Source organism: Meriones unguiculatus, chromosome 15 (assembly GCF_030254825.1).
Source record: "Meriones unguiculatus strain TT.TT164.6M chromosome 15, Bangor_MerUng_6.1, whole genome shotgun sequence".
NCBI lineage: Eukaryota > Metazoa > Chordata > Mammalia > Rodentia > Muridae > Meriones > Meriones unguiculatus.
The window spans coordinates 64,304,396-64,325,591 of NC_083362.1; the positions used below are offsets into that span (position 1 = coordinate 64,304,396).

Here is a 21,196-nt window from a genome sequence, read left to right on the forward strand (position 1 = left end):
TTCCACTCTCCTGGTGAAATCTTAAGTGACATTCAGAATGGAAGTACTATAGAAAAATAACATCCATGCAAAATCTGTGATTCCAAAGAGAATAAGTTCCTTTAAGAGTCAAAAGGGTTTGCTGAGTTTCAAAGTGGGATATGGAAGATATGAGAGCATTCTCAAAAGATGAAAACAAGAAATAAACAAGAAACATTTAAAATACTTAACATCTTCGGCCATTAAGGAAATAAAATTTTAAACCACTTTGAAATTTCATTTTACCGTACTCAAAATTGTCAGAATTAATAAAAAAATGACAGCATATGCTGGTGAAGATGTGGAGAAAGGGGAATGCTTTTCACGACTGGTGAAAAATAAAAACTTGTCCCTCCACTATCAAAATCAGTGTGTGCAAGTTCCTCAAAAAGCTGAAAATAGATACCACAAGATACAGCTCTACCACTCTTGGTCATATACCCAAGGACTCCACATCTTACGACAAGGATACATGCTATCCATGCCCATTCACTGATTTCTTTACAAAAGCCAGAATCTGGAAACAGCCTAAATATGTTCATCAACTGATGAATGGATAATGAAAGCACAGTATATTAACCTAATGGGGTGTTATTCATCTGGTCAGAAAAATAAAGTTATGAAAGTTGGAGATAAAAGGATGCAGCTGGAAACAATCATCCTGAGTGAGGTAACCCAGACCCAGGTGATGAGCACTGCATGTTTCCTCTTGTATGTAGATGTTAGATTTTGAGCTGTACATATCTGTGTTTCATTCAGAATATTCACAGACATTAGATAGCTAGTAAGGAGTCAGGGAAGAGGAAGTAATTTTTCCGAGGAAGGAAAATAAAATATAATGCTCTAAAGAGACAAAGGGAAACTAGAAAAAAGAGAATTGAATGGAGAGAGAGATGGAACAAGAGAGTAGGTTGGGGATATAGAGAGGTATACCTAACACTAAAGGCCTTTTGGAAAGCCATATGGAAACCTACTGTAGAAGCTTCTTAAAATACATACACATATAACGGAATGTAAATAAATGTTACCACATAATTTGGGAGACAGTGCTCCAATTCAACATTATATGCTACCAAATCAATCTCGCAGCATCTCGGATGGGTTACGTATTTTTTGAGTCATTGGCCAAAGAGGTCCCATAGACCCTACCAAATATTACAGGTTTATTATTTATGCTATTGGTTACTCTCCACAATGGGAAAGCCCTATTGCTGAAGACTCCACATACTTATGTCAAAGAAAATGGAAAAATTGAACTGATGCCCAAGTAGATGCTTCACTCCTACTGGCTGCTTTCACAGTGCTAGAAGGTACTGTGCATGCTACTGGAAGAGACAAGTAATCATCAATCATATTCAGCTACAAACCTTGTGAGCTATAATAGTGAACTGTCTATAAGGTAGAGCCAATTGTGCAACAGTGGCATGAATGTTATGGAAGTAACCAACACATTTCCAGTTAGACTGATGGTCTTCAAGAACCTGAGATTAGACAAGTCATGAGCTCTCGGGAGAAATGTGCTGCTAATGTAAAATGACTCCTGGTAACATACGGCTATGCACCTAGATCAACGCATCACTGTATCCTCATCAAAAAAAAAATCTTCTTCTAATAATAGGTATTAATTAACACAACTGGACAATTTACAGACATTGAGAGACCTTGAAACACTTAGCCCTAAATGAAGCTCAGGAAACTATGGAGAACAGGAGGCAGAAATATTATAAGAGAAAGAGGTGGTGGATGGCTCCAAGGAAAAAAGTATCTTTACATAAAAAAGGGCTAATTACATATTATTCACATATAAGACCTGCGCAGATTCAAACCGGACAAAAGCCCAGCATTGAGAAGAGGAAGTGGACACAAAGTCCAACCACTAAGAAGCTATTTGCAATTGGTACCTGCTAGAAGAGAGGAAACCAATTTTCTCCAACAGAATATCACAGTGTGTATCAACCTCATTTCGGGGCAGTCCTTATGTTGAAGAGTAGTCTGGCCAACACAGACTTTTGATTTCTTATTTATTTTGTGTCTACTCTTTTTTCAGAAGAAAGAACATGAAGAGTGTGAGGGTAACCGGGAGAAGATAGGAGAGGAGAAATGATATAATTAAAATACATTATTGGGCAGGGAGTGTTCAATTTGAAGGGTCGCAGGAGAAAAATTCCAACACAGGGTACTAAGGTCTGGTATGGAGGGAAAGTCAAGCATTGACCTTGGATCTGCTGATATTTGCCTTTTTGCCACTCAGTCTCCTCTCTCTCCCTCTCTCTTTCTTTCTCTCTCTCTCTTCTCTATGCTAACAAGGCTTCTGTCCTGATACGACTGTATCCACACTGGATGGCCAGAGCATGCCTCTTGTTTTCAAGTTTCTCATAGTCTTGGCAGTAACCCACTTGTGCTGCCCAAGCCAAGTATTCTTTGCCATCCCTACTTGGCCAACCCATAGCAACATGGAAACTGTGATGTCTGCATTTGAAATGCAAGTTGACACTTGGCCCACTTAATGATCATGTGCAAAATGTGGCTTAATGACAGCAGCTTTAGCTACAGTGTGTACTATGGTTTTCCTTTTTTTTTCAGTAATGCCGTTACTAACAACCACTGTAAACTTTTCATTATGGAAAATACCAACTGCGTATGTAAATAGGAAGGGATCATGCACTGGCCTGCACCCACAGACAGCTTTCCGATTAGTTTTCAAGTCTGCAACCCTAAAAAAGAATTGCATAGTTAGCAAATCGGTGTGATACTGTACAGTTACATTTTAGACTAAAGTCACATTTGCAACGTGGCAGTTTTGGCAGCCGAGACTTTTAAGACCACATCCTGCCTGGCTTAGTGGTGAAGGCCTATTCCATCATTACTGGGCTGATTTAGTCTAAACTGCTGAAGTGAATCTACTCAAGATAGAATGCATATGCTCCTTTCCTTTAAAATGAAATGTGATTTAAAAAGGTCATAAACATTTTCCTTTTTCAGGTTGCTCCATACGGACCTCCTTTTCATCTCTGATAGCAGTTTGGCAAGAAAATGTGTTTACTGCTTCTGATCTCACCCACAAAAAAAGGCCAATGAGGTAACACAGACCATGCCAGGCTCCCCTAATAATTCATTACACAGCTCATATGTGAGCTTGTCTAAACATTTCTTGAAGATGCTTCTATTTATAGCTTGTACCAGTTCTGGATAAGCCTGGTGGAGGCCATAAGATAACAGAAGAGAATCATGAGGTTGTGGTTAAACAATGGAGCCCACGGGCATCCGTGGTTCTCCACCATTACAACATTGGTTAAATGAACTCCAGAGTGAAGAAGCAAAATCAGTAGTCACATCAGCGAAACTTTTTCTTTATTGCTAAAGTGCTCATCCTCTAAACCAATAAATCCTTATATAGTTGAAAGTGAGTGCATTTCTTAAATACTCCAGATGCTATATTTTATACCTCAAAGTGCAACCTAGACTGGTGGCATTGAGGTCTGCTGAACAGCTCTTGTTTCCAATAACCACCATCTGGATATCTGTCTTTATTAAGGTGAAGACAATTATTATGTATGTACGTGTGTATGTGTTTTGATGAGTCTTTTAAAAATTATTTTATTTTATTTATTATTACCTATCACAATTTATTCACTTTGTATCCCAGCTGTAGCTCCTCCCTCCATCTTCTCCTAATCCCACCCACCCTCCCTATTCTCCCATTATGCCCCTTCCATAGACCACTGATAGTGGTGGACCTCCTCCCCTTCTATCTGAGCCTAGCCTATCAGGTCTAATCAGGGCTGGCTGAATCATCTTCCTTTGTGGCCCAACAAGGGTGTATCCCCCAGGGAGAAGTGATCAGACAGCCCCTGATCCACTTACTAGTGAACCCACTTGGAAACTGAGCAATCAATGGGCTTCATCTGAGCAGAGAGTCTAGGTCCTCTCCATATATGATCCTTGTTTGGAGTATCAGAATCTGAAGGCCCCCCTGGGCCCAGGTATTTTTTTTCTCTGTTGGTATCCTTGTGGAGCACCTGTCCCCTAACATCAACAAACCAAGTAATCCAATTAAAAATTGAGGGTATAGAACTACACAGAGAATTCACAACAGAGGAATATCAAAAGGCAGAGAAACACTTAAAGAAATGCTCAGCGTCCTTAGTCATGCAGAAAATGCAAATCAAAACAACCCTGAGATTCCACTTCATACCCATCAGAATGGCTAAGATCAAAAACTCAAGGGATGACACGTGTTGGAGAGGTTGTGGAAAAAGGGGAACCATCTTCCATTGCTGGTGGGAATGTAACTGCTTTGGAAATCAATCTGGTGCTTTCTCGGACAATTAGGAATAGAGCTACCTCAAGATTCAGCTATACCACTCCTAGGCATAAATCCAAAAGATAGATGCTCAACTACACAAGAAGGACATTTGCTCAACCATGTTCATAGCAGCTGTATTCATAATAACCAGAATCTGGAAACAATCTAGATGTCCCTTAACCGAGAATGGATACAGAAACTGGAACGTTTACACAATGGAATACTACTACTCAGGTATTAAAAACAAGGAAATCATAAAATTTGCAGGCAAATGGATGGAACTAGAAAAGATCATCCTGAGTGAGGTAACATAGAAGCAGAAAGACACATATGGTATATACTAACTCATAAGTGGATATTAGCCACATGATACAGGATAAACATATTAAAATCTACAGTCCTAAAGAAGCTAAACAACAGAGAGGACTCTAGAGAAGAGGCTGAAACCTCATTCAGAAGGGCAAGCAGGATAGACATCAGAAATAGAATACAAGGAACAGGCCAGGAACCTTCCACAGTAGGCCTCTGAAAGGCTAGGTTAAGCATAGTAACGAAGACGATGACTTTGCATTTCCAAACACACTTCCTAGTGTCACAAGCAAGTCAAACCTTTCACAGCACCACAAAGCTAATCTATATCACATTGCCTACATTTCCTTTTTCTGAAGCATACTCAACCTTGAAAAGGCGGGGGTGTGAGGGGCCCCTCCTGGAGATAAAACTAGGTGACAACTAGCACAGGGTAGAAAAATCTCTATCAAGGAGAAAAAGAAAAGCAACATAAATCCTCAAGAATTGTACTATGACAACAGTAAGTGCTCAAACACATAAAAAATGACAAACACTTGTGTATTCTGTGTAATCAGGTTTAAACCAACTTGAATTGCATTAGTTAGAAAAGTCTGTAAAATAGTAATTGAGTCTTGTTTCCTGGATAAATTTGTTGTGATACAAATAGCTTTGAATTAAAATTCATTGGTTATAGACCGTGTTTATGTTTTTACCACTTAATGACACTGCTTTTACAAACATATCAAAATAGCTGTCACCCATCAGTAGGCTCAATCTTGAACCCTGTGAATTCAAACGGGTTACAAAAGCACCCTGGCACCAAATACAAAATTGTGTTTTGTTAAGAGAGCCATTTCCTTCAACAGCCCCAGCTTTTCATAGGTGACACGTTGAGTTTCTCTATAAGAAGCTGCATGCATTTCCATAATGACCAGAGGGACACCGAGTCTGTCTGTCCAGGTACTTTCTGGCGCACCATCAATCAGGCAAAAGACTAAACAGAATAATTGAAGGGGGTCAGGGTTTTGGTTAATCACAAGGGTACTTGACCTGCAGTTACTAAGTATATTTCAGGTCTGAAGCTCTTATGCCCAAGACAAAGAAACCAGAGGATTGTTCTTTGTATTTTTATTTTTTGTCATAGTAGGAGACTTGTATATATGACTGAACATATGCACTTTGCACTGCAAGCCATTGGCTGTCTCTGGACATGGGGCAGGTTTTGCATTCTCTGCTTGCCTTGCCTGGGGGAGGGGGCAGTTACCTCTAAGGCCATCTCTTCGTCATGCGGACTCCAGCTTCAGGAAGGCAGCCACCTCCTCAGTCAGGGCCACATAGTACATAATCTACATATGTACAGAACTCAGACTGTGGATAATCCATATGGTTGATAAATTACTTGTAAATACATCAGCATACTCATTGTGTCTGCCTCAGTTTCCACATTGGGGTATCTAAAGTGCACATCCAGATTCTGACATTCAGCACTGAAAGGTGAGTCAAAGATCAAATCTCCTTTCCAAACACAACTACACAGAGGTTTTGCCCATCTCTAATCTGCTATAGACACTCCACTTCAAAAATGATTCTTCGTTAGCTTGGTAAGTTGCTGTATTTGTTTTGTTTTGTTTTGTTTTTTTATAACTATAGAATGAGGGCTGGGGAAGCAAGTTGGTGATAGAATGAGAGAGACGCTTCATGAGTGAGACACTAAGTTCCTTTATCAGTACGAAAATTAATTATTAGTTATTAATTATCTAATGGATGATTAATTAATGCCAAGGAGAGATTTCAGTTGAGGCAGTGGTTGCCTTGCAAGCTTGAGAACCCGAACCCAGTTCCCAGAACCTCCATTTATAAACAGAAACTCGGGCCTGGTGATATATGACTACAATCCCAGCACTGGAGAGGCAGAAGCAGGCAGATCCTTGCTGCTTACTAGTCAGCCAAGATAGCCTGCTTGAAGAATTGAAGGCCAGTGAGAGACCGTGTCTCAAAAATCAAACAAAAGGAAATTAACAAAAAATATCCACATACATGTGTATATATATATATATATATATACAGACAGACAGACACACACACACACACACACACACACACCACAGAGTACCTAGAAACCACCTGACAAAGGGAAAGGATGGACAAAGACAGACACCTAAACCCTGGAAAGTTCAACTCAGGAGGCCAGATGCTTTGGGTATGAATAATGACAGAAGAGGATGATGGCTGGAATCTTCCTGATGGAACACTGTCACATAGACTTCAAGGGACTCTTTCCCATCCTGTACCTTGTCTCCATACCTAAAAGCCAGATGGATGTGAAAATGTTGTGGAGACAGAAATATCATCAATCCGTGGTCATCAACTAAAACCACACTGTCTTGGATTCCACACCAACCTGGCTACATCTTTGTATGACCTCCATGATCTTGTGCACAAGGTTTAAAAAGTACTGCCTGTCTTCAACAACTGGGGGCTCAGGCTTCTTTAAGCATATGGACCAGATTATTATGAAGACAGGGCAAGGTCTTCTTTGTCTGGTTGAATGTCAGTCTACAGGCAATCACTTGTGTGAAAGGATGAGTGTCATTGTAACTTACATCAAATGGTAGCAAGGTGAGAGAAGGGAACCGCAGATCTCCAACCATGCATGTATGTGTGTGTCCCGGGTGGGGCAACCTTCATCTGCTATAAATAATCCAGTCATTGGGAACTGTCAATTGACTTCTGTGGGGTTGTGAAATCCTCTCAGTCTTCCTGTGCTTCTTTGTCCATTCACATGCAATCACAAGGTCAAGGCATCTTGGTTGCTAAACTGGCAAGTGTCATCTGCTCCTTCAAATTCAAATTTTTCCAGTGCCATATCTTGTACCAGAACTGTAGAGCTTAGGATGTGGGGAAATAATCATAAAGGCCTCCTTCTTTCCTTCCTTCCTTCCTTCCTTCCTTCCTTCCTTCCTTCCTTCCTTCCTTCCTTCCTTCTCCCCACTCTTTATTTCTCCCTTCTCTTCTCAGTTCTTTGTTTGGATCATGTTACTCAGGGAAGCATGAACTGAACAATCACAGGATGCACAATGTCAAAGGAGACACTGATGGATAGTGTCCCAACTCTAGTACTTTCTCTGGGATAGGGTGACAGACAACGATTTTACCCGAGGGAATGAGACCAGCCAGTGGTGACTCTTGGGTCTTCTCCCAACCCAAGTCTTGTAAAGTAGAAAATATCTTATTAGAAATATGTAATCATTTTAAGCTTACTTTATGCAAATTACACCCTATTAAGGAGGCTTGTGAACAATCTTTTTGAAAACAAGTTTCTGTGGGCTTTTTTGGCACAGCTGCGATCGACGGTACTAAATGCCAGCAGACTTTGCATATTTAAAATATTTAATGATGGGGAGAAAATATAAAATTAATTATCTTTGTGAGGAAAAAAAACCTGTCAGACAGCTAATTTATTAAAAACTAGTTTAGAAAATTACTACATAAAACATTTCTAAATAAGAGAAATTGATCTACCTAATAATAGCTACCGGAACTACACGAGTCATGCAGAATTTGGATTTATGTTGCTCTCCAGTCCAAATAATAGATGACATAAATTACGCTTATAATGTACAATCAGCTGGCCATGGCAATCTTGGGCAGAAGAAAGGCTCATCATACCGTGTTCACAGGTCCTAAGGTTTTATGCCAGAGCTATTTCACCGAAGGCAGGAAACTTTAATACTTCGACTCTGCCTGTAAAGTATATTTATTTTTCTGCAGTGTACTATGGTTCCTACGGCTTATTTCAAGACAACTAGCATCCCACTGCCTTCATTATTTTCGGCTTTTCGTATTGGAGATCTCTTCCCATTTTCAAAACCATGTGCATTAAATAAAAAACTCATGTATGCCATCATAATACATGGGTGAGGTGGCCAAAATGGCTAAGCAATCCTGCGTTATTAAAACATCACATTTGTCTGAGACGTTCAACTTCACATAAGGAACGTACTGTTTGAAAAGAATGAAACTCTACGATTTTATTGCTTGGAGATATTTATGCACATAGCTTCCTGAAATGGAAAGGCACACACTTTATCACCCTGCTCCCATAACTCAAAACTGTTGAATAGATTTAGTATTTTTAAAATGAATTAAAACCAGACCTGGCCAATTTAAGCTCCAAAGCTGGTGGTTTCCATAAAGTGTAAGAAGAAAATGGTGATGACGGAGAAGCCTCCACTGGTGTGAGGTATGGAGCTTTGAGAAGCCAGAATGCAGGGTGCCAAGGTAAGATATAGGTTAAGAGTAGGGAATGCAAGCCAAGTCAAATGACAGAGAGCAGAGCAGGGCAGTCGGCTTCCTAGACTCCAGAACATTCTTTTTTTTTTTTTTTCTTTTTTCTTTTTTTTTTTTTTAATGGAGGCAGTCCATGGCAGAGATCTCTTCTGGGACCCTAAGATGAAAAACTGCAACTTGCTGTTGCCTCATTCTCCCAGAATTGCTATTTCTAGACTTGTAGGGAGACGGTCACCAAAATCGTAGCCAGCTCTGGTTTGTCTGCAGCTTGACAGCTGACCTCACTCTCCTTGCTCACCTCAGCCATCACGGGGAGTTCATTTATGAACCTCCCACCAAACGCCATTGCCCATCTGGACTCCTGAAAGCGAATGGTCCAGAACTTTCATGGAGATTTCCCACACTGCAACTTAACTCATTCTTTTCATTCTGGCTTTAGCGATGCCTTAGAAAAGGAAAGGCTTGGGCTTTCATCTTCTCCAAGTCATTTGGGAAGTAATTTGTTTCATGCCTTCTTCCTGCGGGAAGACACGGAGATAAACAGAGAGCTGAGTGAAACCATAACAAAACAACAGCAAGATCCCGACGGAAAGATGCGTGTGCGGCACAAATGAGAATCTTCCAGATACACCCTACATCACTGGTCATAAGCAGACAATAATGACCTTTCACATGGTTGTAAAACAAAGGTTTTTCTGTGGAAGCTGCCACCAGCTGAGTGGGGCTATTAGCAAGCCATTGGGCCATGGGCTGTACCAGACTAGAAGCTCTTAGGGGAAAATTTGCTTTTTCTAGGCCCCTGCCTTCCACATTCTTGTGGTTCTGGCTTTGTTCTTCAGTTGTCTGATCCCAATCCAGAGTGTACATTAACATCCTCTCTAAGATCAGAGATGTGTGCCCTCTGGTTAACGTTAGGGAAAGCAACATGCGATAAGATTGGCTCAGTCTTCAAGCTCATTCACAATTTGTTACTTCTTATTGGCAGTTTTTGATGCATTCATGATTACAGAATTGTTGATATATATATATGTTATATATATATGTATATATATATATGTATATATATAACAATATGTTGATATATATATATATCAACAATATATATCATACATATGTATATATGTATATATATATATATCTTTCTCTCAATGCTTGTTTCTGTAAATATAAAATTGTAACATGGGCACTCCTCTATATTGTAACCTTATATTCATAGTACATTCCTCCAGTCTATTAGTAGAAATCCTGCCTCATTTTTATTTTGTGGTGAATGGGTGGTATGGACATCTGTATAGGGAGGGAGTGTGGTGCGTGTAGGGGTCAGAGAGGGTATCTGCTCTGCAATCTTCCATCTTAGTTCTCCGAGACAAAGTCATCACTATGCCTGAAGCTTGCCATTAGGGCTAGGATGACTGGGCATTGCGTTCCCAGGATCCACTTATCCCACAACACCACAGGGGTTACAGACACATATTTCCAAGCCAAGCTCTTAGGCAGGTGCTTGGGGTTTGAATTCATGTCCGTGCGCATGCACAGCAAGCACTCTTGCCCACAGAGACATCTCTTCAGACCCTGTTCATTCTTTCAATAGCCATATAATGTCTCACAGTGGAAATACACTGAATTTGCCATCCATTGCTATCAAAAGCTAAACCTGGCCTCCAGCTTATATTTTTTTCCTTTCTGAAATTAAATAATAATGCATTTATATCGTTAGATATTTTCACTTCTCTATTGTTGGTTTTCAGGAATAGCATTGTTAGGGTAGAAAACACACACACACACACACACACACACACACACACAAAATTTTAATGGATATTTCCAGGCAGGTTGCTTTCAAAAACTGTTTTAATTCACACTACCAATGTGTGAGAAAATATTCTTTCTGTATTCCTGTCAGTAACAGATGTTTATACTTTTTTTTTCAATTTTTAGGAATTGCTTTCTTGTCTTGAATCTATTTAAATGTTTCGCTATATAAGACATTTACATGATTCCAGAATCGTATTCCTGAAATCAACTGTATTCAAAGGAGCTTATTCTTGCCAGTGACCCATCTTTTCCTTGCCCATACCTAAGAACTTTTGCTAACTTTGAGCTTATTATTCTCTTAAAGTGTTTTATTTGTGTGGGTGTGTGTGTTTACATGAGTGAAGATGCTCTTAGAGGCACTGAACTCTGTTGTAGCCGGAGTTATAGGCAGTTGTTAGCCATCCATGTAGCTTACAAAATTTGGGTCCTCTGAAAGAGCAGGCAGAGCTCTTAGCTGCTAAGACAGCTCTCCCCGTGCTGCATTTTATTGTTTTTAACCCTTTGCCACTCATAAAATCTACCATTTCAAATTTTATTCTTACTTCCATTTTACTTGAGATACATGTTGTTTCTCATCTAGGCAACCATGGATGCCAACGTTCCTTGTTGTTCCTATGGATACCAAGCACTGTGCTACACGAAGGACCCTCAATTAATGAACCTCAAGGTCAATTTCAATTTCCAACTACTCTAAAACAGTCACTGTGAATAATCTGAGGGTAAACCATGTTTTCAAGCATATTTGAGGCTGCATTCCTAAAAATTAGAGTGTTGTGTAAAGGGTACATTACATGAATGTATAATTGTGTAGATATTAGGCATTTCATGTCTACTAGAAATAAGAGTAGCTGCTTTTGCAAATTTTCAAAATTCTATACTCCTAAAGCCTTAGATATTCATCAAGCCAACACATGAAAAATGATAGCTTCATGTAATTTGTGTTTCTTTGTTAGTGAGATTGTGAGTTTTCTCATATGTTTAGATGTTATTCATTAACAGTCTTGTTTTAAAAAAATAGAATTATTTTTCCATGTATTTTATCAATTTTTCTTTGGACGGTTAGTCTTATTTTCCTTTAAACTTTTTTAGCTTTATGCAATTTAGTGATCAATCTTTTGTGGTTAGAATTTCAAATAGTTTTAAAATTTTCCATCTGTGGCTAAGAGCTGCCTGGCCTCGAGAGAACATCCTGTTGCCTTTTTCTAGGCCAGAACTGGAATTCAGAATCTGAAACACTGTTTCTACTGACTGTGAGATGCTTTTGCACGATCATGAATTCCAAAAGCTTCAACTTAAAGCATAAGTTGGAGGACCTTCTGGTCAGCTGAGGACCTTTCCCACAGTGCCTCTCTGTCTATGGAACTAAAAGAAAATACAGTGGTGGGGCAGGTGTGGGATAACAATTACATACCTTTATGTTCAAATAGGGATCAAAATGGAAAGCGAAAGAGCCACTTGTGCAAAGCAAGTTGAAATTCTGGGTGAACAAACTCCCTTATGTGTTCAGTTTTCTGTGGTTTTCACCTCGACCTTCTGCTCTGTGCTTCACCCTCCATGTTCTTGGTTCTTCCCTCTGGTGAATTCTCCCTGCAGCACGAAAATGAAGCCTTGCTCTCTCAGCTGAGCGGTTTTCGAGCCTCTTTTCTGTCAGGAGAGTGCTGGGCCTGAGGGCCTTGTTAATCTCTTCGAATTCTCAGCTCACACCAACCTTTTCTTCCTGCACTTATGCGCTGTTCAATCCATTAGATCTTGCGTAGACTTTGTCGTCTCTCTTTGGCTTCTGCTGTGATGCCTGCGAGACATTGTCTGGAAGTTTCTAAGGCCCTCGGGTCTGACAGAGATAATCTATAATACTTAATTTCATTGCTGAGCACTCTATGGCTGTCTGATTCTTCAGAACTACAGCAAGAGAAATCTGTAAAGTATTTCATTCCTTATCCTTTATTATATGTCATGCTATCAGGAGTATTTTCTTAATTTCTGTATTATCTAACATCCAGAAAAAAAAAAAAAAAAAAAAAAAAAACAAGGACATCCAAATCATGCCCTAGGTCCTAAGAGTTCATGACATTTTATGAAATTTACAGCTAGAGAGGTGGTCCAGCTGGTGAAATACTTGTCATGAAAACAGAAGAACCTGGGTTTGGTCCCTAGAAGTCACATAAAAGCAATGTATGACCACATCTCTATGCCTTCAGCTCTGGAGATCCAGAGGTGGATCTCTGGAGCTCACTGCCCAGCCACTGAATCAGTAAGCTGCAGGCTCAATGAGAGACCCTGGTTCAAAGGATAAAGTGGAGGGATTGATTGAGGAAGTCACCCAACATTGACCTTGGGTGTCTTTACATACATCCAGTCAAACATAAATAACACACACACACATGCACACACAAACACACACTCACATTCATGCACAAATGCATACACACCTTTTAAGAATTTAAAACTTATTTTTCCTACTTGGGAAAATATCTAAGTCAATGATCGTCAATTAGCAGTAGTTTTTCTCACTTTGAGATATTTGGTAATGCTCAAACACCTCTGTGGTCCTCACACTGGGGAAGAAGGAGTAGGTAACACAATTTTGTGGAAGGTGGAGGCTGCCGATCTGCTAGACATCTGAGGATGCCCAGGAAAAGCCCTGTCTCCCACCAAGGAGTTCTCTGCCCTCAAGTGCACTGCTGATGTTGAGAATTTCTGACGCAGACAAACCCTTGTATTTTGAGGCTGAAAATGCTTAGACCCGATGAAGTGAGAGGGTGGGGAAGGTCTTTTGAAGCTCTGAGATCAGAGCGAAGACCCAAAAACCATTACTTCCTGCTCCCCAGCCATTCACTGGCCACAGCTCTCTCAGCCGGCCCTTGACACAGAGACAGGCCACTCATTTTAAGCACATTGTAAACATTCTTAACCATTAGAAGTTTGAATAAATGGATGTGATTCAAAATCATGGCAATAGTCAGTCTTGGTTGGTGCGTGGTGACCGCTCAGAATTCTGAGTCCTTACCAGCGTACTTGTTGGCTTAGTGATGAGGGATCAACAGTTTTCGATCTGCTTCTACAGTCCTGGAAATTCAGGACGCTTTCCCCCCTTGCACACTGTTTTTACCAATGCAGACAATCCAGAATCACAATGGGTGAATATCTGTTTAAAATGCCAAGCAGTCCTAAAACTTCTGATAAAAAGTAGACCTACAAATTTCACAATTTCCTTATTTTTCATTGCTGAGTAATACTCCTTTGTGTAGATGTACCACAATTTCTGCATCCATTCTTCAGTTGAGGGGCATCTGGGTTGTTTCCAGCTTCTGGCTATTACAAATAAAGCTGCTACAAACATGGTTGAGCAAATGTCCTTATTGTCTACTTGAGCCTCTTTTGGATATATGCCTAGGAGTGGTATGGCTGGATCTTGAGGAAGCGCTATTCCTAGTTGTCTGAAAAAGCACCAGATTGATTTCCAGAGTGGTTGTACAAGTTTACATTCCCACCAGCAGTGAAGGAGGGTTCTCCTTTCTCCACATCCTCTCCAGCATGTGTTGTCACTTGAGTTTTTCATCTTGGCCATTCTGATGGGTGTAAGGTGAAATCTCAGGGTTGTTTTGATTTGCATTTCCCTAATGGCTAATGAGGTTGAGCATTTCTTTAAGTGCTTCTCTGCCATTCGATATTCCTCTACAGAGAGTTCTCTGTTTAGCTCTGTTCCCCATTTTTTAAGTGGATTACTTGGTTTGTTGCTTTTCAGCTTCTTTAGTTCTTTATATATACTGGATATTAGCCCTCTGTCAGATAAAGGGTTGGTGAAGATTCTTTCCCAATCTGTAGGCAGTCATTTTGTTTTGCTAAGGAAATCATGAAATTTGCAAGTAAATGATGGGACATAGAAAGGATCATCCTGAGTGAGCTGTTGCAGAAACAGAAAGACACACACAGTATATACTCACTCATATAGACATATAACATACTAAAATCTGTACATCTAAAGAAACTAATCAAGAGAGAGGACCCTGACTAAAACGCTCAATCCCCATCCCGAAAGGCAAAGAGGATGGACATCAGAAGAAGAAGAAAACAGGAAACAACCTAGGAACCTGCCACAGAGAGCCTCTGAAAGGCTCTGCCCTGCAGACTATCAAAGCAGATGCTGAAACTTATGGCCACCTGTTGGGCAGAGTGCATGGAATCTTATGTAAGAAGTAGGAAATAGTAAGATCTGGAGAGGACAGGAACTCCACAAGGAGAGCAACAGAACCAGAAATTTGAACACAGGGGTCTTCCCAGAGACTCATACTCCAGCCAAGTACCATGCATGGAGATAACCTAGAACCCCTGCACAGATGAAGCCCATGGCAGTTTAGTGTCCAAGTGGGTTACATAGTAATCGGAAGAGGGACTGCCTCTGACATAATCTGATTGGCCTGCTCTTTGATCACCTCCCCCTGAGGGGAGCAGCCTTACCAGGCCACAAAGATGACAATGCAGCCCCTCCCGATGTGATCTGATAGACTAAGATCAGAAGGAAGGAGAGGAGGACCTCCCCTATCAGTGGACTTGGGAGGGGCATGTGTGAAGAAGGGGGAGGGAGGAGCTTATGGGGGGGATACAAAGTGAATAAAGTGTAATTAATAAAATAAAATTAAATTAAATTTAAAAAAGAAAAAAAAGTAGATCTAGAAATCACACTTGTATTTTTTTTAACCACGGACTATTTTTTCCTCCAAAGATATATATTTTTTCCTTTTAAAAAAGTGAACGTGAGGCCTGTGAAATGACTCAGTAGGTAAATCACCTGCTGCTAGAGCCCTTGCAATGTTGTAGCGGGGTAGTGGGGGTCTGTAACCCCTGTGCTCCTGTAGTTAGGAGGGAGGCAGAAAGGCAACCCCCCCCCCAGGAGCTCACAGACCAGTTAGCAGGCAAACACAGCAGCAAGCAACAGGACACACTGTCTCAATCAAAGCAGAAGGTGAGAGCCAACACCCAAGAGGAGACTACCCTGTAGTTTATAGACATTGTTGGACTAATTAAATGACATCAAACACCTACAGTAAGGATGGCAAAGGGGGGCGGTCCTCGGCAGGCGTTTGGTCTGTTTTCTTGTATCTCTTGCTTGTCTGGTAAGAGTGAATTCATACACTATGCACACGAATGTTGTGAAATGCATAGAGAGCAAGCCATCCAACCTACCTTCACATCTAACAGCTTCCTTGGCCAGAAAGACTTTTGCGGTAGCCAACACTGTTTCCTCTCCAGCCATAATGTTTACTGTTATACTTTCTGCGCCTCTCAGCTGAAGCAGAATGAGAGAAGCAGGGCTTTGATTTTAGTTTTGTTTTGCTTTGCTTTTTTTTTCCCTCCTACAAAGAGAGAACGAAACCCCAAGTGGCCTTTTCTCAACCTTCAGAAGGGAAATTTATCCACTGAATTCTGGAGAACATTGTATTATTATTATTCTGGAAAAAAAATCGATTAACTTTCTACTGTCATGATCATACTCCAGAATGATTTGAAAAGCGGTGAGTTCAGGCCACTGTCTGACAAAGTTTCATATCAAAAGACTGAAACCTTGAGAGAAATGGAAGTTTGATCCAACAGAATCAGATTTTTTTTTCAGGCAACTCTTGCTCTTATTTGTGCTTTTCTTCTCAGCTTAGGAAAAGGGATCCCATTTGGAAACTCGGTTATCTGGGCAGATGCAGCATGATGCTGGAAGTCTGCTCACCATTTGTATTTACAAAGCTAGTCCAAGTCAGAGCTAATGCTTAGTTGTTTTCATCACGTCACTCGTGCTTTAGTTAAGCATTTTGGAGCCACTGGTTCTTTTTAAGAGTCGAGCTTCTCTTAGAGGAGTAACAATGGTGTGGGCGGAAGTCTTAGAAGTGTAAACCCAAATATGCAAATGAGATACAACATGAGCTACTCAGCATGACCGCATCCTGTTTGTTGGTTGCACTGCCAGGGAGGCAGGGTCCGCACTGTGCCTTGTGGAATCATCAGACTTCTGATCTGTAATCGTTTGTCATGGCTTTCAAACTCAGGTATGTTGAGAATAAAACATTCCTTTTGTATTACTCTTCAACTCAACAAACTGCCTACAGAACACAAAAGATGGATAGACTGACAGACACCAGCAGATAACTCTTGAAGGTTTTACTCAGTGCTGTTTCCATAGCACTCCACAAGTAATGATGACACAGGCCATCTCACTCCAGGCCAAATGTTCAAGCACAGGCTTTTGAACTTGCTCTTCAGAGTTACAGCTCAGTTGAACTTGGTGACTTGCTTGCCTTAGTGATGTTCAGGTGTGCCAAAGACAGATTTATAGGGCACCCATCACTCCACATCAGCTAGTTGGGCTTATTAAGTGGGTCAAGGACTTTCTCTCATATTCTTGGACTGTTCACAGAATAAATGCCATGAGAATTAGCATGAAATTCAGCTGCACTTGAAGGGATCTGTCTGAAATTAGGGTTGCTCAGGCTAATGCCTTGGGCACACCAGGGATTCCAAATTCTAACCCCGATTCTGAAAAATCACTTATAAGAATTTCACTAATGGCGCCACTCTCTTTTAACTCTGTCCTGTCTCCCTTATGAATGGAGGAAATGCTGCAGCTTCCCAAAGGTAGACAGGAAAAGTCTTAAAAAGGTCTGGTGAGATAATGCAGTCGGGCACAGCACTTGCTGTGCAAAACTGCCAACCTGAGCTCGGTTTCCGGAACCCAGAGTGGAAGAAGAGAGCTGATCCTCGAAAGTTGTCCTCCAACCTCCCCATGCACAGTGTGACACAGGCACATGCACACACACAAACACACACCATGCACACACTAATGCACACATATCATAGATATACAAAATAATTACAAAATACCTTCTGAAGTCAAAACTAAATACGCCCTTTATATGAAACAAAGGCCTGACTGTTGTTTGATACGGCCAGGGCATGTGTTAGTGGCACATATGTATAATCTCAGCACTCTGGGTGGGGATGCAGTAGGGTCTTTAAGAGGTGGCCAGGTTGTTGTGGGGAGGCTAGGTCATTTCTCAGAGCATTGAATGAGTTCTCACTCTCAGGGGACTGCATTAGTCACCATGTTGGTGACGTGTCATAAGGCAAGGCCTCCCCTTGTGTTTTGCTCCTTCTCCACTAACACACATGGCCTCTGCTCTTCCACCATTAGTCAGAGCAACAAGAATGTGGCCCTCACACATCTGTACTTTTGTACTTTTCAGCCTTAGAAAGTACAAGCCTAATTAACTTGTTTTCTTTACAGATTGCCCAGTTCAACTCAATATATTTGGTTATAGCAGCAGAAAATGGACTAAGATGATGCTCAAATAATTTGATTATAATGACTTTAAATGTTAAGAACAACAGCTGAATTCATGGCCATTGAAATAAGAGTCAGTGCTCAAAGTGACATTATATTTTCTCTCCTTTCTGACCTCTTTCTATTTTCACACTGAGTCGAAAGAAGAAACTTGACACTTAATTTACATCTACTGGTGAAATAGGGCTAGGAAAAGGTGGCTGGCCAGTCTTATGGTTGCTAGGAGCCATTGATGATGATCTTCTCATTTGGTGGACAGAGAGTGAAATGTTTTCATTGCCTCTGATTTCTGGAAAGTTGGGTCAAAATCAATGGTGAGGGTGTAGTTGAGAGTTGGAGAATGGACATGTGAAGGAGGTCAAGACAGCATATGTCATGGTCCTCCTGTGAGAAGAATAAGTCTGATAGACAAGGAGGTGAAGTTGGGGTGCAGGAGATTTTGGGTAGGGCGTTCTTTTGCACTCAGTCTGTGCAGTCTAGTATGTACTGATAAGGCATGCTTTGTGCCTAAGAAAGTGTGATTTGGGGGAGCTCACTCCTTGCCTCCTTGCTCTACTTAGCTGGGTGTGGACCTCAGCTAATAATCTCCTTCTGTCCCCGACACTAAGGCTCTGACCCGTTCCCAGCCCTGGTCCAGAGTGAGCCATGCTTCTTCCTTCTCAGGGTTCATGGTTCAGAGCTGTGTTTGCCAAACAGGCTCTCACCAAGGCCTTTAATGGACCGTTTAATAGCCTTACTGTTTCTGTATCAACACTGAAAACACTAGGAAAAAAATAAATGTACGTAGAATAAGAGGTAATTGCCTAATAGAGTGTATAAAGCATGACATACCTAAACAACATTTAAGCATTTTTATTTGGAAGGCAAAAGGAGTAACTTTTCATTTAGGAGAAGTTTAAGAGGAGAAACACTTTTTAGTCATATGAACTTATCCTTTGAGCTTTGATTTCTAAATTTGGAATAGAAATAACTATGTCTCTGTCATATACACCAGAACATTTATAAGGTGAGGAATAGGAAAAAAGAAAGGAGAAAATGACTTCTATCTCTATTTGTGTGGGTGTTTTAAAAAACAGTCATCACTTCGGTATGAAAGTGTCACTGTATCTGCACCAGATGACAAATTTCATTTTAATTTCCTTATCTAGTCACATATTTGAATAGTGTTAACAAGTCACTTCTACTCTGACCCGATAGAGACAAGCACAAAAATTCAAACTCATAAGAAGAATAAGGAACTGCATTGTTACAGTGCCGGCTCCATCCCCCTACCTCTCCCCCCACATGCACTCACATGCAGATACCCTGCTTCTCAGAAGAAGTGTGTGAGCTTCTAGCTGTGCTCGGCATTCACAGCACACGAGGTAAACCGTCAGGCGGTGCCTTCCAGCGTGGGTTGCATGTTACACCCGGCCAGTGTAGGCCAGTAGGTGCCCCTCCCTCAGCCACACATTCCCAATCACCAGCACAGCACAAACCAGGCACGCTGGCCCACAGCTGGAGGCATGAGGATCAGGACCTCAAGGTCATCTTCAACCACAGAGTGAATTTGAGGGTAGCTTACATGAGACCATGTAAGAAAGGTAGGGGTTGATACGGGGAGGAACAGAAAGAAAATCAAGTCTGAACTATAGATGCTCCTCAACCTTCTTAATGAAACCATCAGAGCTGAAAATATGTCAAAAGAGATCAGCTACATTTTTGTACTCAGCTCCTTTCCATTAGCCTTGGGTATCATCAATACAATGATTATTATAAAAAATGAATTATTATTGACTGCCTTTGTCTTGTCTTCTGTAGTTTTTTTTTAAATTAAAATCAAACGTTTTCAATTGCATTTATTTACTTAGTGTGCAGATTTGCCTGCAATGATATGAGTGTGGAAGTCAGAAGACCACAGTCCTCTCCTTCCCCCAGGTAGGTCCCCAGACTCGGATCATCAGGCTCATCAGTAATCACCTTTGTCACTGGGCCATCTCACCACCCTTGTTTTGTATGACTTATCAAATACCAGGCAATGTGGTACACTCAGTGTTGGGTTTTGCCCCTTAATCTGGCCTTATCCTACAGCTCCATGAAGCTTTTACAGATGCTGGTCAGACATACAAGGGAACACAAGGAACTGTGTTTTTATACTATTTCCCCCTGACAGGTACCCTCCTTCTGGGAACAAATGTGGGCTCTGGATGCCTCTAGAGGCACCTGGTGCTCACAGGACATGAGCTAAACTACCAGGCAGTGCCCTCCGGGGTGTGTTGCCCCATGTCTCCAGGCTGGGAGAAGGTAAAAGGCCAAATACAATGTGTACTAAATGCACGTTGCTTTCATGCCACCTCAGAATCAGATGCGAACCCCATTAAATCAGGGACCTTCCACAAAGGAAAAGCCCAGGCTGACAGAAAAATATCCAAAGAAAGTAAGATGTTTAGGGAGGCGCTGGGGGGTGGGGAGGAGATGGTTCTGTAGAAGGAAGAACATGGCCTAAAAGACAGGAGAGGTAAAGCAAGAGAAAGGGCTGGTCAACCTAGACAGGCAGGAGGAAATTGGATTTATTGCTCATGGAGTGGGTGATGAAGAGACCCACAGAGACTCTGGGAAGCACAAAATCTTCAAGAGAGACAGGAGTATTTGGAGGGTTGGCTTCTACTGTCTTGAAGATACTTCTAGGAAGGGGACAGGGAATAAAATTTTGGAAGATGAATGAATGAATGAATGAATGAATGAATGAATGAATGCCACGTACTCTTAAACATATTTTTAATGATAAATTGGGGGCCTAACTTTGTTCCTGGACAAATACTTCTTCCCTTTAACTGTTTTCTGAAAATCCATTGGGGTATCTGAACACTAATAAAAGACAAGACGTGAGGCTAGTTCTCATCATAAATTCCCATGACTAAAAAGTTACTGCAGAACTTGGCACTGGGAAGACCCCTCAAGAGGTGGCTTTGAATAAAATCTGCATCACTCACTGAGGAACCTTCTCTGTGGGGTGTCTGGGTTTATTCCATCAACATCCCACCTCTATAATATCAGAATATTTTTTTCCATTATAGCAACTTGGAAGTCTTTTGCATCTTAAACCAAAGGCAAATGACTGTGAGGGATTAGAAGCAGGAGAGAAGAAAGAGGGGCATGTTTTCATCCAA

General features: G+C 41.0%; 1 long non-coding RNA gene across 2 annotated transcripts in view; it reads right to left on the minus strand.

The window, feature by feature from the left end:
• LOC132647990 (uncharacterized) overlaps positions 1-21,196 on the minus strand; it is a 62,226-nt gene that overhangs the window by 5,877 nt on the left and 35,153 nt on the right. The window contains exon 3 of one of the 2 annotated variants that reach the window (XR_009586312.1): positions 8,057-9,423. The exons of the other annotated variant lie outside the window; for it this stretch is intronic. This is a non-coding gene — a long non-coding RNA (uncharacterized LOC132647990). Of the gene's footprint in view, positions 1-8,056; positions 9,424-21,196 lie in introns of those variants that run through there. 2 annotated transcript variants of the gene reach the window in all.